We start from the raw sequence: 17,961 nt of genomic DNA, 5'->3' as shown, positions 1-17,961 counted from the left end.
AGAATGGCATGCAGTCTCTTAGAGCAGAAACTTTACAGTGTGACCAAACCGTCCCTGCCCACATACAAACACACACACACACACACACACGAACAGCTTGTGACTGGGTCCAAGGATCCGTCTTTTTGATCCACAATCACCTTGACGTGGTCCAGGACAAATTCCGAGCCTTTCGGGGGGAAAGGAGGCTTCATTTTGCTCATGAAGAGACGCCAGAAACAGAAACAGGATCATGTCACACTGTAGTTTTTCTCTTTGTCAGAATTTCAGAATTAAAAGTGTGTATTGTTTGCCAAGTGGACAGATATGCACGACAATCTGTTCTGGTTTCTCAGTGCCAGAGTAAAGTGAAAAAGAAAGTTTGCCGTGTGTGTGTGATTGTGTGTGCACTCATGCTGGAATGGGCTTCAGTCTTCACAAATTTCTTTTGTGAAGTCTTTTTAATGTGTGCATTCATGGCATCTTTGTGTGTATATGTATGTGTGTATGCATGCGTTATTACAAATGATTGTCTATTGTATCAGTGATAGTAGTTTTGATATGAAGTGATATGTGCACTATATTGACTTTTCATCTTGAGTAAATATTTGTAAATAAATGGGCACATTATTATAACTGTGTCAGTGAGGCAGACATATTCACGTGTTATTACTAGTGGTGGGACTTTAACTAGTTAATTATGATAAATTAATTACACCATTATTACAATTAATTAATTACAACAACAAAAAATAATTTAATTTAAGTTTGCTTAAGTTTCCACGGCACGGAACCTTTGTAAGTGAACAAGTTGCATTGATCACACTGCACAAGACACGTCGCAGCTAGGATGATAACCACATGCTGCGCAATGGCCAGGGTTTCCACTACTCTGAATGTATTTGAAATTCTTATAAAATTGAAATTCTTATACAAATATTTTCAAGACATTAAAAGAGCTTTATTTTAAATAAGGTTATATTAAAAACTCAACAAACTGATGCAAAATAAACAAATATTTTGTTGTTTAACTGTATGTATGGATCCATTATTTGATTCACTAATTTACCAAATTCATTCAAATTGAAAAATGTGGCTTCTTGTGGCAAACATTCTTATAACATGATTAATTGAGATTAATTCATCACAAATTCTCTAATTAACTACCTGTAGGTTAATTTTCTTAATCGAATCCCACCACTAGTTGTTGCCTGGCCATTTATGTGGGGAAATATTGGAACTTTTTCGGACCATATTTGCTCTACTGTGTTAGTTTTGTGTGTTTGAGTGAGAGCATTTTTTGTCTTCAAAACATAACTATTCATTCAAGCAGTTAAACGTGTATTCATCAGTACTGGCTTGCATGTACGCACAATGGGGACCTATATAAGACTGTAGGACTCTTGATAGGTTTGTGTATATCTCAGTTTGCTTGTGTGAGAGTCAATGTTTATTTTCGTAGGATTTTATGTTTCGATTTATTGTGTAGTTGTTGTTGCATTGTTGAGCAGTGGTTCTCTTTGAAAATGTAATTTTGCGTGTTCTTCGTGTTAGTGCGGTGCTGCTTACTGCAGTTGCTTATTATGGTGATATGTATAACGTTTGGGCTCATGTAAGTACACAGTTGTATATGTTTGGGAATGTGTCTGTGTGTTGCAGTGTTTATCAGCAGCTGCCAGTCTACTGTGGTCCACAGTTTGCTGCGTCATAGAAATTCCTCATCACTTCAGACGTTCCCGCGGACACGAATCAACAGGTTTGTGTGATCGTGCTTTTTCAATGAGTCCAGACGACGTGTAATCTGCCGCTCCGTAGCCTAAACTGCGACCCTCAAACCTTGAAGTTTCACTTTCACAGACTTCCCTTTTTTCCTGAGGATAAGGTTCAGTGGGTAAGCCTCTGCATTTTGCCTCGCCCTTACTTCCCTGCTCTCCCAAACATTCTCACCTTCATCTCCTCTCTTTTACAAGAGGAGCACTATCAAGCACCATATAGCACACAACTCACACACAAAGCTTGCAAAGCGACTTCCTCACTGCTGTTTGTAGCGTTCACCACATGTGCCATTACAAATCCAAATAACTCCTGGATAGCTATGGCTGATTGAGACACCTTTCACTCAAGGTTGCTTTATGGAAAACAGGTGTTGGGTGTTCACTCATCTTTCTTATCTGGGACGTCTCCGTCTGGCATTTGTTCATGGCCTCTGACTGTTTAGTCCTTCTGAAGGATGCAAAGAAACACGTTGACCTAAATACACTGCGGTGGGTGTGTAACACTTAACAGCCTCTTCATGTTAAAGCTTAGTTTTGAATGATGTGAAGTAATTAACAAAGAGGGGAAACTTCTGGGGGAAGAAACTGAAAAATATGTTGATCGTAAAGTTTAGTTCTTTGAAAAAGAAGATTTTTTTTTGAGAAAGCACACAATTCTGACATACTATTCACAGATTACTTCAATTACTAGCATGAAAACGGGATTTATTGTGAATATATGTATTTATAAGAGACAACATAACATAATTGGGAGAAAATAAAATGGGATGGAAAATATGACATTTGTGTGGAGGGCAATAAAAGAAAATTCAATTAAAATAATAAAATAACATTTAAAATATATATTTTTAAATTTTGTTTGTCTTGTATGTAACTCAGTTTTTAAAAAAATGTAAGTTTATCATGTGAATCCAGACATTTTGATACCTAATAATATTGTAAGTAGTGATGGCTCAGTGAGGCTTCATGAAACTGTGTCCTCATTTTCAGGTGGCGCTCTTGGTTTAAAAACTATGTGAAGTTTCATTGAAACTGTGGCGCAAAAGCAAAGTTTATACAGTAGACAGTGCCATCTAGTGACCACTGAAAATGAGGATGCTGTGTCTTGAAACCTCATCAACCCATCATTTGCCGGAACTGTTTTGCCTTCAGCACAATATATACCACAGTTAATATTACATATGAATACCTGGTCATTACCAGCCTTGCCCATATAGAAGTGACAAAGGTCGAAACATTTCCTTTGACCAATACCAGTCCTGTTGACTTGATTCAAACCTTTGCTTCTCCACTAAAGAGAGGGAAATTTGGCCTTAGCAAGCAGCCCCCGCGACCCCCACCTGGAACAAGCAGATGACAATGGATTCATTGATCGATAGCTGAAGGCCCGCAGGTCATTGCTGCAATGGGCTCAAACATGCACAAACAAATTCATTTCTCTCCCATCATTTGAAATATCAGATAAGGCTGCTGGAGACAACTGTTTATGGGCTGTAAAAACTGTCTACATACTTAGAACAGACAATGGCCATCAGATTTCTATGGAAGAAGATTTAGGGACAGTGAAGAAAACAAAAATGGCAGAATTTTGACTTTAAAGTGATAATTCTGACTTTAAATTGAGAATTTTGATTTAGTCTCAGAATTCTGACTCTAGTCTCAGAATTCTGACTTTAACTTTAGCCTCAGAATTCTCACTTTCAACTGAGAATTATGACTATAATCTCAAGATTCTGACTTTAATCTCAGACTTCTGACTTTAACTTTAATGTCTGAATTCTGACTTCAAAGACTTTCATCTCAGTATTCTCACTTTAACTTTAATCTCAGAATTCTGACTTCAAAGTGAGAATTCTGAGATTAAAGTCAGAATTCTGCCATTTTTGTCTTCACTGGCCCTAATCCTGTTTCCTAGATTTCACATGAAATTCAAACTAACAAATTTGCTGCTTAAACAGAATTCATCACTGAAGAAGAGGTTTTGTTAAAGAGCCGATGAGCAATTAAAACACGGTAGTAACTATTAAAAAACCCGGGGAAATGCTTCAACTGTCTCTAGCATATTGTGTTGTCTTGTTTCCCGTAATCCTTTTATCAAAGAGAAAGGGGAAAATGCATAACAATGTGTGAAGAAAAACACGAACTGAGTAAGTACTCAAGTAATCTGGTGATGATGACTCGCTTGTGAGTGTAAGTGGGTGTGGATGGTGAGGGAAGAGAGAAGAGGGAGTGGTAGAGACTAGGAAGGATATGGAATGCCTGGACGGAGTGGAAAGGAAGATACTCATGGACTGATCTGTGAAAGAGTGTTGCTTTATGATAAACTTATTTTTCAAATAATGATATAACCCTAATTAATTAGATAATTATGTGAATCAAGTCCAAACCATTGATAATGTAAGAAATATGCAAAAGAAGTGTGCTGACACACACAAAAATAACCGACAAACGCAATTTGTGAAGAGAAAGTACAAATACCAATCTGGCACAAATGCTGAAAATGGCTATATATATCTCCTTGGGTTAAAGAATCCTTTAAAAATTCCTGGATCCAGACAATGATTCAAATGACCCCAAAATGTGTCACATTTCGCATATTTCCTGAAATTTTCTACCGAATCCATAACTTAGAGTTGCATGATATATATATATATATATATATATATATATATATATATATATATATATATATATATATATATATATATGTATATATATATATATATATATATATATATATATATATATATATATATTTTTTTTTTTTTTTTTTATTGAACACAGACCGTCAAACCGCCGCAGTCAAGAACATGATAATTATGATTTTGGCTTTTACCCAGTGAGGTGAGACGCATGACAGCTGCTTGTTGATGTCACAATCAAACTCAGTAACGTGCGGTGAGCTGCTGGAGTAAAGCAAGTTACTCAACTGGAAACGGACTTAGCATGCAAGACACAACAGGACTGAAGCATTTGACTGAAAAGCTTTTTAAGAGGCTTAAGACCGACGGCGGCGCGGTGTCAACTTTTGTGCATTATAATCTCATCTGCATGATGGGACTTGAATGTGGACTAATATGAGCTGTAATAATGAAGTATCTCTCCAGACAAACTGAGACTGGAGTAAATGAAAAAAAAAAAAAAATTAATTAATTAATAAAAAAAAAAAATATATATATATATATATATATATATATATATATATATATATATATATATATATAATATATATATATATATATATATATCATCCATGTAGCATCTATCTATCTATCTATCTATCTATCTATCTATCTATCTATCTATCTATCTATCTATCTATCTATCTAATTGAGTTGGGCATTCAATCATCAGTATAATGCAATTGTATGAAAATACTCTTAAACACACTCAGAAACCAAGCTCATTAGGACTAATCGTGAACAGTGAATATGAAGAATGGATAATCAAAACATGTTGTGGCACATTTCACAAACTGTTTTGATGCTTTTTCAGAGACTTTATTAAAAGTGGAGCAGGAGATGGTAGGCATCTGATTTCTCACCATTCTTTCCTGTAGCAGGTTCAATGTCATACTGTAATATATATTCTTCACACTGCAAAGGTGTTGTTAGCTGCGCTTCCAATGTATGCATCAGGTCAGGTACACTGGAGCAATTTGACAAGTTGCCAGGTGTGTTTCGGAATGACAGAAACATGAATGAACACTTGCTCAAACTGCAGATGTGAACAACTGCCCAATTTCAATTTTACAGTCGTGACATTGTCTAGATGTACAGACAGTCAAGTCCTCCTTAGAGCCCTGTCGAGGAACAGCGTGGCAACAACTTATATTTTGACTTTTGCTATTACTTCTTCTGCTTTAGTGTTCCATTGCAATTATTTTGAGGACAAAAATAATTAACTCAATAATGTTATCCTGCCAAAGAATTGCCCTGATAAGTAACCCCCACAAAAAATTATAGGAGATGCATTGAGATAATTAATTAATTGTAATTAATTCATGATAAATCATTTTAGGACATTACACAGGTTGATAAGGCAAGTGTTGAGTGTGGGGCTTGCTACATTACAGTACGTACATTCCAGAACAGCGCCAGTTTCTTGTAAGCTAGGTGATGCGTCACTGGGTTGAGATCCTCATGTCTGTAGCCGTGTAAACCTGAATGACCGCGGTTATCTAACATTGCGGTATATATACACACTCAACAATGGTACACTTACAGGAAACACTGCTGACCCAAGTTGGCCCGACCAAATCAAAACGCGCCGTTTTTGTCGTTCATTTTTATTGATCATTTATATATATATTTAATATTCTAGGCTTTTTTTAAATAAGATTTTAACTTTTAATTTCTGACATGATTCAAGCCTTTTGACAATTTAAAGTCATACAAACTTTTTTATTTGTCTTAGTTGCACTGTTTTTACTGTAATACCAGCCAACTGCCATCATTTCCAAAGTGCTTTTCCTCTGGATGGTCCGCAATTATGCTGCTTTCAAAGCGGCTTGCGTACGTGGTTTGTGCTGAAGCGGCCAGTCTCATTAGGTTATGCTGGTCAACCGGCTAAAACCTCCAATTGATGTGATGTATTTCTGTGAAAGATGCTGCTTAGGAAATAGATATAAAGGTCCTAACGACACAGGTGAACTTTCGTAGTCAACAGACTTTTGTCGATAGTCGAGCTTCTTGTACGTACCTTAATTCATCAGAGTCCTGAAAGAAAGGGGGTTTTCCTGGATCCTTTCCTGTTACAGTAGTTGGACTAGATTACATAAGACTGTGTCAGCAACTTTTACTTAAAGTACTTGAAGCTGTCCAGCGTTTTGATCTCTTGCACAGAGAGGAATTGCGAGAATTGTTCGTGTTCTTCGTGTCTCATTAGAGCTACATATCAAGCAACACTGCCCCTACAGTTTCCGGTGGCACTGCTCTGTTTGTTACCTGTCAGTTAGCTTTTGGGAAACATAAAGAAATGCAGACAAAATGAACGCAGAGCACTGACAGAAGGATCCGTCCGCATCCAGATCTGTACTTAACATTGAGCATAAATGGGTAATCAGTCATTCACCATCCTTGGTTGAGAAACAGCTTAATTAGGACAAAACCAGGCTGATAATGTTCCTGTGTGTGGACATACATCACCTCATGAAGCCCTTTCCCTTCGGTCACCAGCAAACTGTGGAGTGCTCTGACAAGTCCTCTTCCACTGCTGCATCACAATAAAGACTTCTGATTCTGATACTGCAACTCAATACACTTAACACAACACAGACGGATGGAGGCATAAGTGTTTTTTTTTTTTTTACAGCTGACATTCGTTTAATGACCATGAAGTGGACCTCTCCTCAGCATCATCTAAGTAGCTCCGCTTGCAGAAGCCGAGACTAGTTTTTCTCTTAGAAGTGATTTAAAAAAGAAAAAAAAGAAAAAAAGTGGACTTGAAGAAGAAGAATTCTTGCCGAATTAAACATTTTGGCTTCCACTATGAAGTGGCCCTTATCGGAGCTGTAATCACACTTTAAATGTCACTGTATGATTGTCGTTCCACGTATGACATTTCCAGGATTAAAACCAGCTCACATATGTGCTGAGTAAAAGCAACACAACCGCAGCAATTATACCAGCGAGAATTAAAAATTGATGCATTTTTGTTCTGGCTTTTTTTCCAAAAAAAGGATGATGGGGCTTTTTCCGCTTTTGACCTGCTGTACTGGAGATTAACTTCTCACCTTTTACACTTTCAGTGCATGCTCAGAAACAGACAAACTCTTCTGTCTGTGGGATGAAACTGACTTCACAGCAAAGACATTCATAACTATTTTGTGTTGTTGTGTTGTGTTGTGTTTGTGTTGTTTGTGTTGATATTTTTCTATGTCTGGTTAGTTTTACCACTTACTTTTTATTTATTTATTGAGCTTGGTTTTAGTCATTCATTTGCTTTAGTGATGTTGACACTTAAAAAAAAGTTACTTATATACTTATATAAATTACTTCTCAGTGAAGCGGAAGGCTGTGCTCTAACTACTGAAGAAAGAGAGAAAGTTTTGGGCCCTGCTCATTCCAGCTTACATTGAGAGGGAATGTAGTCGACACACAGTGTTAAAATACAATGGAAGAGAAGTAAAGGAGAGAGTGTGGCCAGGGTGGAAAGAGCTTGGACAGGGAACTGGGATCATCAATATAAGTTAACATAGAGGTGAATGGCAAAATACCTGTGGGAAGACAATAATTCTGACACGCAATTAACCTCCAAAAACACACATTTATTCACTATGCATCTAGCATCATTAACATAGCTGTCACTCAAGTGTCGCGTGTAGAGTGAGCTCTGATTCTACCTCTCCACAGTCAATTATTCTGGATGTTAATTTGCTGTCTCCATCCAGCTGTGCAGCCATGACAGTCACATGCCATCTGTCGGACATGCAAATGGTGCTGGTCTGGTCTAATAACAGTCACTGGCAGAGGGGACATTTGACAGACGAATGATAACATGGGAGCTCAATAGGGATGAATAGGTCAGCTATACGTAGTTATCTGTCAAACATTGTTTGGCCAACAATTCAAATAACATAAACTGCCTGGTTTTGCAATGCAATTATTATATTACAACCACAAACTTAACCTTGGATTAGATAAAATTAAACTAAATTTTTGAATATTTTAGTATTGTCATGTCACTGAAATACGTAATTTATTCAGATTATTTGTGGACACATTCGAATTTTTTATTGTGTTTGAACTAACAGAGAACAAATACAGGAATTGTGGGAACTGCATGCTTCAGTTTGGAAGGTTTTCCTGACATGTGGATTGTAAAGCTGGCAACTTCTTCTTCATAGTTAAACCTTGATGCTCAGACAAAATTAAAACAATGCCAACAGAAACATCAGAATAATTCCTTCCTGGAAACTTTTCTGTGTCTGAACACGCTTGGCGGTTGCTAACACACAGGTTGTGTCTCATTTAGTCCGCCACTCACTGTCAGGCAAGCAGATGGCAGTCTGCCTGCCCCATATTTCTGTATTACCTGTTTGGCTCTCACTCATCATCGAATCTGCTAATGCGCCACAATTGAAAGCTAATTTGCTGTCCAGGCTAATTAACAGGTCCAATTTAGCTAAAATGTCATTTAAATAAACCTTGTCTTTTTAATTTTTTTTGCTGCTCTTGATGAATTGTGACATGAGTTGAATGGGTAATAACTGCAAGATAATTTGTGGTAGCGTGGCACAAATGTCAGCATTGTCAACGCGCATCTGCAGTGAAAGCGCTCAGGAGTTGTGTATTTGTGTCACGAGTGGGAAAGGAAGAGTGAATGGGAGGCAGCTGAGTTGCAATGTCAAATGATCAATTCTTTGGGAGTCCATTTACCAATGTTTGTCTTGGGATATTTAGTTCAATGGTTCCTTTACATTTAAATTTTACATTTTTGAAAGTTGTTTCTTGTTTGGAAGTTCTACACATTTTCTTCCGAGTGAAAAAATATTATTGACAGGCTGCATGACTGACTGATATCTGCTTGTAAAACGGCATGCTATCGCAGTGCGGCATATGACGCAGCTGTCCCAAGTCGTTCCCTGTTGAGACGATAGGGGTAAAAAAATATCATGCTGCAGCTGAGGGCTCTTTATTTGTAACTATTCATGTCTTCGATTCATTATTTTCATGACAGAGGCTCTAATAGATAAGCTCATTTTAGTGCTCTAACCTAGTACTTCTGCTCACCAACAAAAACAATCTCAGATTGAATTGAGCCCCAACCCTTGGCAACTGTCATAAATTGTACATGCCATCTTAGTAACTTGGGCCACTGTTAGTTACTACTAGTAGCAAACGGAAGGTGCAAGTACTAGAGTTGTTGTATATAAATGGGAACATTTATGGATTTATAATAAGAGTAAAAGGTACATCATTTTTGTTGTGTGTGCAGTTTCAATGGTATATGTATATGTGTACTATTGAAGAAGACAGTAAAAGGTCCTCGACATTTATCATAAATCCATCAGGTGCAGCAGCAGTTACTGTCAGCACTGCGGCCATCTGACTGGCATTTTCAAACAAATTTTTCCCGTCAATTCAGTAGCATGGTGTGAGACACTGCAGAACATAATAAAGATGCTCACTCTGTCATGGGGAAAGTAATTATGTGAGCCCACTGATGTTTCTGTTTGAAAGACCTTTTTAGAATCAGGCAGGGAACATGAAATCCTCCTCCAACCACGTCTCAGCCTCAATTAACAATCTCCCCCAGAAAGGATGCTTGTCTCCTCCAAGCACAAGTCAAAGTGACATTGAGAATGCAGCATCCACAATGAGTCGGGTCACGCTGCACCTGGAGCGGGAAAAGCAGCGCACTGCCAGTCTTTCTCGCCACAACATCAACTTATATGGCAGGGATTTGGTCAAGTGATGTGGCTAAAGAATTGAAAAGAACCTCCAGAGCAGAATTCCTCTCCTGAGTCAAGGTTTGGCCATGATAACAAACGAGAAGGAAAGAACACTATTGGCTCATTGTATGAAGCCATTGGTCACACACTGCACACCTGACAGAAGTCACTCTTAGCACCCTCTTTAGCTTGTAGCATTCAGTATTTGCATTACATAACTTGGTTTGTCAAACCATCTGGATTGAGGTGATCATCTTGTGTACGATATGTTTAAGTTCTATCATTTTTATATATGTTTGTTTTTTGATGTCATGTCTGTAAAGATTGTTTGTAAACATTTAGCTGTTTGGAAGTAAATATCAACATCGTTTTATTTATAAAATGATAGATAGTTTTGCTTGAAATTTACCAGCGTATAAAAAGAGATGCATAAAATATATTTAAAAAGGAACCAAATTTAGAGGAAGTGTTTTTCACTCTGCTCCTTCTCAATCTCCTTAAAATGTCTGAAGAAATAATGCTTGGTGTATGTGTTATGTATCAGAGCAATGTAATAGACACTGCAATTTAACAGAAATGGATTAGAGGAGACAGAAAGAGAAAGATTCTATTCTATTCTATTCTAGTCCCTCAATGGGGAAATATTGCCTGTAGTTGTTGTTAATGTTCCTCAGTTATGACGCCATGCCAAGCTTCCTGTGATGAAGAAAGACGCCCTGGGTTTTCCTTACAGTACAGTCTTTGCTAGTGTATTTATTGAATTATTTAATTGTTAAATCACAACCTGGAGTCTGAGTCTCCTGGCTTACTGGAAGTTACATGTGCTCTTTTGGTTCTGGTCAGTTTTGTCGCAGACAACATGGGTAACTGATGCACCTCATGATGGCTAAATGTTTTTCTCATCCACAATCATTACTAGACCAACAGAGCGGACGAGACTTGATGATTTTGAGTGCTGAACGACGGGTTACAGTCACAAGCTTTGGAGAGCGACGGTTGGTGGATATGAGCACTCAAAACCCTTGCTTATTAGATGAGGTGAGATGCAGCAGTAAGAGGAGACCCAACAGCACCCCATGTGCGAAAAAGACTAGTGTACAAAGAATCGTTGTTCCAGGACTCGGTGCTTGCTGAGAGAAGGCAAAACTGTATTTTGAATGTTGGGATTGCGAACAAATAAGAATTTGCAGAAATGTTCCACTGATGCATTTTTAGTTTGAAATCACAATGCATAGAGCCCATTCATTCCCCCTGTGCAGAAAGTTACTCACACAAGTTCCCTCACTTAAAGAAAATCCTGCAGCAACACAATTGAAAATAAGTGTCATAAAATGGGCCAGTTCCTGTTCTGGTATGGTTTCATTGCCTCTGGTGTTTTCAATGAACCAATAAAGCCATGAACAGCTTGATGCGTTGACATCATCAAGCATGTGTTTCAACAATGTCATTTTTCTTTTTGCTTTTGTTTCGATTTCTACTCTTAATTTGCCATGTGGCATTGTGCACAGCCACACGCTGGCTCGTGTCACTTCCAGACAGTCTGTTTGCTTTATGGCCAACTTGAGAGGGAAAATATCTTGTATCTCTTGAAGATTCAACAACATCATGAAGTACTTTGAGTGACACATTATGTACATTAAATAAATGAAAATGAAGTTGTCAGTGTATTTTTAACTAATTTTCTAACACTGGAAACCCAAATAACTTATTTAAATGCATCTGCTGAATCATTTGTTGCGGTGAGTGACATGTTACTTATGTTCTGACTAATGCACCAAGCGCACGTTGATCCTCCGCTTACTCTCCGCTCTTGTCAACAATTACACTAATGATGGTTTGCAGCTGCTTTTTCCTCGTTATTTTCCTGGAGCTCAGTTTTTGTTCCGACTTTATTTTCAGTGTGCAGCTGTCACTATAATTCGGACCTCATATATAATTTACAGTATATCAACACAGACCACAAGAGCCTTGTTGAAAGCAGCAGCTTCAAATGCAACATAAACGCACTGAACCACAAGGACTGCTTTTGTTTGTTTGTTTTCTTTCTTGGCAAATTTTCATCTGCTAAGGTTGAAACTTTCAAATGCCGTGGTCCAGATTTCCTTGGAGGAGTGACTGGCAACAGATTAACACTGTAGGTAAGAATTTCTAGCCAATAATTGTGGAGGGGAATAACTATAGCCTATTGCTTGTTATTTTGGCGAGACGTTTCCAAACCTTTGTGGCTCCCAATACAGGACACTACACGGAGCTGCAACGCACCAATTCCAAAAAACGATTTTAACTGAGAAACAGCTCGTGGCCAATTCATTGGTTTGTAAAAGCTTGTTTGAAGTGGCTGAGCAGATGAAGGCCGGGTTATTCGTGTGGGCTCCGGAAAACCTCAGTGGGTAACAAAATTAATTACAAAGCCTGAACTTAACTCTGAATTGTTCATTGAACTGTCGCATCATCTGTCAACTACGAAATCTAACTGCCCACAAAAGAAGCAATGCACTGAAATGGCCTCCCACCACAATGTTTTTGTAGCACCGGATGCAAAAAATCGTCTTCCAGTTCCTCATGTAGCTCAGCAGCACGCTAGAACAGGTCTTCTTAAGCTTTTTGATCTCTGCCCCACCTTTCCCAAAACAAATGGACCCAGGGTCCATTCAGTAGAACTGATTCATGACTCTTCATTTCATTTGTGATCAATAACCACATTTAATCTACTTGCAAGTAAACAAACCAAAACCTTGTGAAATGACATGAAACTGTGTGATCATCGCAAAGATATTTTTTTGTCATCGAAAAGTTCAACAGGCAGTCGAACCAGGTGCAAGTCATATTCATCAAATATACTAAAGAAAAATAAAGAAAAAAATACACTTGATGTGTGTTGAGAAAATTGGAAAAATTGAATAAAATAAATATAATAAAACCAGGGCTAAATTCAATAACGTATTTTTTTAAACTCCAAAAAAGATATACATAAAGCGTAAATGAAAGTATTGCATATAATGTTCTAATTAATTTTCAAAACTACTTCAACAGGTGCTCTTATGAACAGTTTTTTTTTTACTGTTTAATGTAATGAAACTGAGTGTCTCCCGGCCCTGCGGTTTTAGCGGCCCTCTAGGGGGCGTTGACGGCCCTGTGGTTAAAAATCAGTGCACTAGAACGTCAAATAAACTGACAGTAGCTCAAAACTACAACTTTTAGGAACAAATTAAGTAGACACTTGTTTAAATTAAGATAAATAAACAATATTAAAAATAAAAAACAAAGGGGCCATTTGAAAACATTACTTTGCATTAGATAATTTTTTTTTAAATACATTTTTAATGTCAATTAATCGCATTAAAGATGAGTTAGCTTACAATTAATAGCAAATTAATGACACATTTTGTTACTTACAACATCTAAATGTAACTTAAAAGAAGATTTTACCAACACGAGTGGTCACCGTGATATATAAACCAAAAGCCATCTCCACTCCGACCTGAGGACACTACACAGTCGCAGTAGTGTGACATCACCACAGTGATATGGTCTTCCATTGCAGTTCTGCAGAAAACTTGAGAAACAAATCCAAAAATGAAAGACGTCACAGTTTATGAATCACTTCATTCCCACTGATTTGTGGCGAAACCAGTTTCTCTGATCAAATTATTCGCCTCTGGTGATCTTTCATCTGAAATAATGGCTGTCATGATCCTGAACTTCAGAATTCTGGCACAAATTTTTCCCGAGCTGGGAAAGTGAAATATATGTTTGCTGTAACGAGCCACTGAGAACAGCACTGCTATGTCTGATAGCAGTAAGACGAGGGATTTCTCAGCAATGAAGCTGCAGAATCACACTGGTACCATGCTAAATCACTACTGATTCAAATAAAGCATGGTTTTTATAATTTAGTTCTGATCAAGTGGGTCGTTGGATCATGGATCAATTAGCATTGAAATGGATTGAAAAATCTAATATTATAACTAATATTTAAGGTGATGCTGGAAACATCCAAGAAGCATAAATACCGTGGCCTGTTGACTAGTAACAATCCTTTCATCACTTGTATCCTTGTTGGAAAAGCATCACGTTTTGTGTGGTGCCAAAGTCAATCCTGAATTCCTAGTATGAACACATACGAATACATCTTGGTTATTGTACACTCAAAAGTTGTTTTTTTCTGCCCTCACATCACCTTTTTTGTTCTCAAAATAATCCCGGTGCTCGCTCAACGTCGCATATGGGCGCGCTCAACCTCTCTGCCACTCGCTCAACGCCACATACACGCGTCAACCTCTCTGGCACTCACTCAACATCACATACGTACACTCAACCCCTCTCCTGCTCGCTCGATGTCGAATACGTGCATGCTTAACCTCTCTGCCGCTCACTCAATGTGGCATATGTGCATGCTCAACCTCTCTGCTGCTCGCTCAGTGTCGTACGCTTCCACTCAACTATGGTTTCACTCGCTCAACCAGATGCTGTTACAAAGCTGCCCGAAAGTCAGCCGATCACTGAACTAACGCTTGAAGTCCCCTGCTCTCATTGGCTGAACTTCTCCACCTATCACAAGACGTATGTATGTTAATAAAAATGGCGCAAGACAATGAGGACAACTTACAACAGCCTCAGGTAAGTTGAATCATCAACAGGGTTTAATTAGGATAATATAGAGGACGCTGCGTCTTTAAAATTCTCGATTCATTAGTAGATTCTCATTCATAGTAACAGTGAGAGCTTGCAAACATTATCTAAACTATGCCTTCTGAATTCCATCAATTGGAATGTAAACTTCTAAGTCAACCTTGCGAGTGGGAATGTGTTGCGACATCACATTGCCAAGCTATTAGCTGGTACTGGTTACTGAAAAAAGCGAAACGTGCATTCACTTTAGTTAATTATGAACTGTGCAATACACATCTAGGCTGTGTCCCATTTCTCACCCTAACGCCTGTTTTTGACCCTAACACGGTTTTGCGCGTCCACATGTAAGTGTAGTGTGTCCCAATACTCCTAAGACTGAGGGCACTTGCTGTTCACCACTTGAAATGATCCCTTCAAACCGAGGGAGCTCCGGAGCTGACTTGAAACCAAGTAGGAATATCATGTGTGGATAGATTTCCAGGATACCAAAGTACTTTATTCAAAAACTATGTTGAATAGGACATCAGGGACATTTTAGGAACGAGGACTACTCTTCTGTTTGTTGACTTTCTCTCGTATCATACGTTAGCGACCCAAATGGTCCACTGTGTCCGACAACATGAACAATACAAAATTTATGTACAACAGTATGTTTTTATTTCGTCTTAACAAGCAACAGTGGCCTAGCATCCAGGCTAATGTTAACATCGTCATGCCACGAACAGATCTATCGCCACAAGAGAGCGGCAAAGCCGGCTTCGGCTCCGCCCATTTCTTCTCTGTTGGTTCACCAAACCAAGTGAGATGATCAGCGCCGATGCAAGAGGTTGCAAAAACGTTGGAGCTGGCTAACACTCAATATGCAGGAAACAATATAGCATAGCAGCCAATGACATGTTTTCTTTATGAGTGACGCAACTTCACTTGGTCGTTGGAGGGCACTTCATAGAGAAGGGCACTCAAAACCAAGTGCTAGTGTTAAGTGCTAGTGTTCGGGGTAGAAATGGGACACAGCCTTATCGTGAGTGGTTGCGTGACTAGTCATCTGTCTAGGAAAGAAGACGCAGGGATAGGCTCCACCCCCAGTGGTTCAATATTGAGCGTAAGCTGTAGAAAATTAATGTGTGGTGGGAACTTCAGCTGCAGGAGAGGCGGGAGTGATATATTCTGTAAGTTGCCAAGCGATGCTGAACCCACCTGTAAAAACAACCCAGAAAAACAAGTCTTCCACGGTTCTTCAATCTTCTGGCTGTTCTTCATTTCATGTTATAAAATCATTTGAGAGTCAAAGCCAACCTTCATCTTTCAGTCCATGAATGTTAGCTCACAGAGGCAAGAGAAGAAGAAAAGTCATTTCAAACTTGAGTGTGATCAGTGAAACAGGAGTCTGGATCAGTGAGCTGTTCTTCTTTGCCAAAACCAAGGCTATAGCTCAACTATTGGAGAGACTGACTCAGTCGAAAACATGCGGGCCACTTTCTGTGGAACATTCGTTGTAACATTTCATGACATTCTGGCATGTCCACTGACTTGTATGGTCCAACACTGCAGGCATACATGTGATAAAATACCAGCAACAGGTACGAAAGGCTGAAGCTCTGGAGGCGTGCCGTATGGTCCAGTTTCAGCTCTCTCACTACTCTCAGTGGCTCCCTGCGGCTACATGTTTTATTATCAAGTCAGCTCATTTTATTTGACTCATTTAATGCTAATAAAGGAAAGGCTTTGACAGAGCACTGTTTATTGTAACACAATACACTCTGTATATAAGCGATACGCTTTCTGCTCTTGGTGATGAGAAAGACACAAAAAGCTGTTTTATTGTTTTTCTGGCAAAAAAAGACAATTTTTAAAAAGATTTACAGTGAATGAATCAAGGGCAGCAATATTGTTGGGAAAATACAGTTTCCCTCCAACAAGGAGTTGATTTTAAAGGGCATTGGCTGATACCACCGCTGAGTATTTATCATAATATGAGCCAACAAAAACAGAGCTGCAAAGTACCTGCCCTGTGTGTTGTGGTCCGGAGCCAAAGTGAAATCGAGACTTGACAACCATTGGTCACTGTACAGCCACCCCTGGGGCCAGTGGGATCTCCTGTGGGGACGATAGCCACTTTTAAACTGTAGGGTCTTTTTTAAAGTCTCGAAATGTATCGGGTGCCTGAGTTCTGAGATGGATAACACACTTGACATGGGCATTTCAGTTTGACTGTTCGCATAGCTGTGTTTTCATGATGATTGTGACAAGTGTGCTTTGTTTCTGGAGTATTTCAGGCAGTTAGTAGTCTAGCTGTTGTAGCAACTGTGTTGGGGAAGCTACCCATAGTGGCAGACAAAACTGCTTGTACCTTGCTGCACAACTACAGCAAAGATGGCCACTTTAGAAGCTAGGTGTGCTAGACATTCATTCATTCAAGCAGAAAGAAAACATCTCAACTCAAGTTTTTTTTTTCTTTGACAATAGCAGCCAGTACTTGAGTTTACTGATTACACAATGTCAGTTATGTTAAGCTTGATTTTTTTTTTTAATTTTGGCTACTTCCGGCTTTATTTTGATAGTGTTGTCACGTCTTCCTGTGCTCACCTTGTGTGTCTTGTCTTGTTTCCTCCTAATCCGGTAATTGTCTACACCTGTTCTATTACTTTCCTGCCGTTAAATGTTCTTAAATGAGCCAAGTCAAGTTTGTAATCCTTCCTAGTGAAGCGCCTTTTGTTGGAGTTATTGTGGATCTAAGTTGGACTGAGTTTTTACATCGCCCTCTACAGTGGTGCGCTTTGTCACATGTAACAGGATGTAGGAAGAGGCCATTCCCACGAATATAAAAACAATCAACATCATCCCCCTTTTTATAGTAAATATACCTGCATTTGAGGTCATTTTGTCTCCGCTGGTGACATCACAAAGGCCTCCGCCGTACCCACTAACATAATGTGACGTCATGCCGGTCTCAGAGGTTTTTTTGTTTTCAGCTCACAGAGCCCAAGTGAACACAGATATGCATGTGCGTTCTCATATACAGCCATGGTTTGACGTGGATAGTGATGGCCAGATGAGGCTTCATGAAACAGAGTCTTCATTTTCAGAGCCCAGTAGATGGGGACCTTGGTGATAAAATAATTCTTCGAATTTCTCTGAAATGGCTGTTCAAATTTAAAGATTTTAGAGCAGAGAGTGCCA

The sequence above is a fragment of the Synchiropus splendidus genome, chromosome 17 (genome assembly GCF_027744825.2).
Source record: "Synchiropus splendidus isolate RoL2022-P1 chromosome 17, RoL_Sspl_1.0, whole genome shotgun sequence".
Taxonomy (NCBI): domain Eukaryota; kingdom Metazoa; phylum Chordata; class Actinopteri; order Syngnathiformes; family Callionymidae; genus Synchiropus; species Synchiropus splendidus.
The sequence above is the reverse complement of the archived record's forward strand: the minus strand, read 5'-3'. Positions refer to the sequence as shown.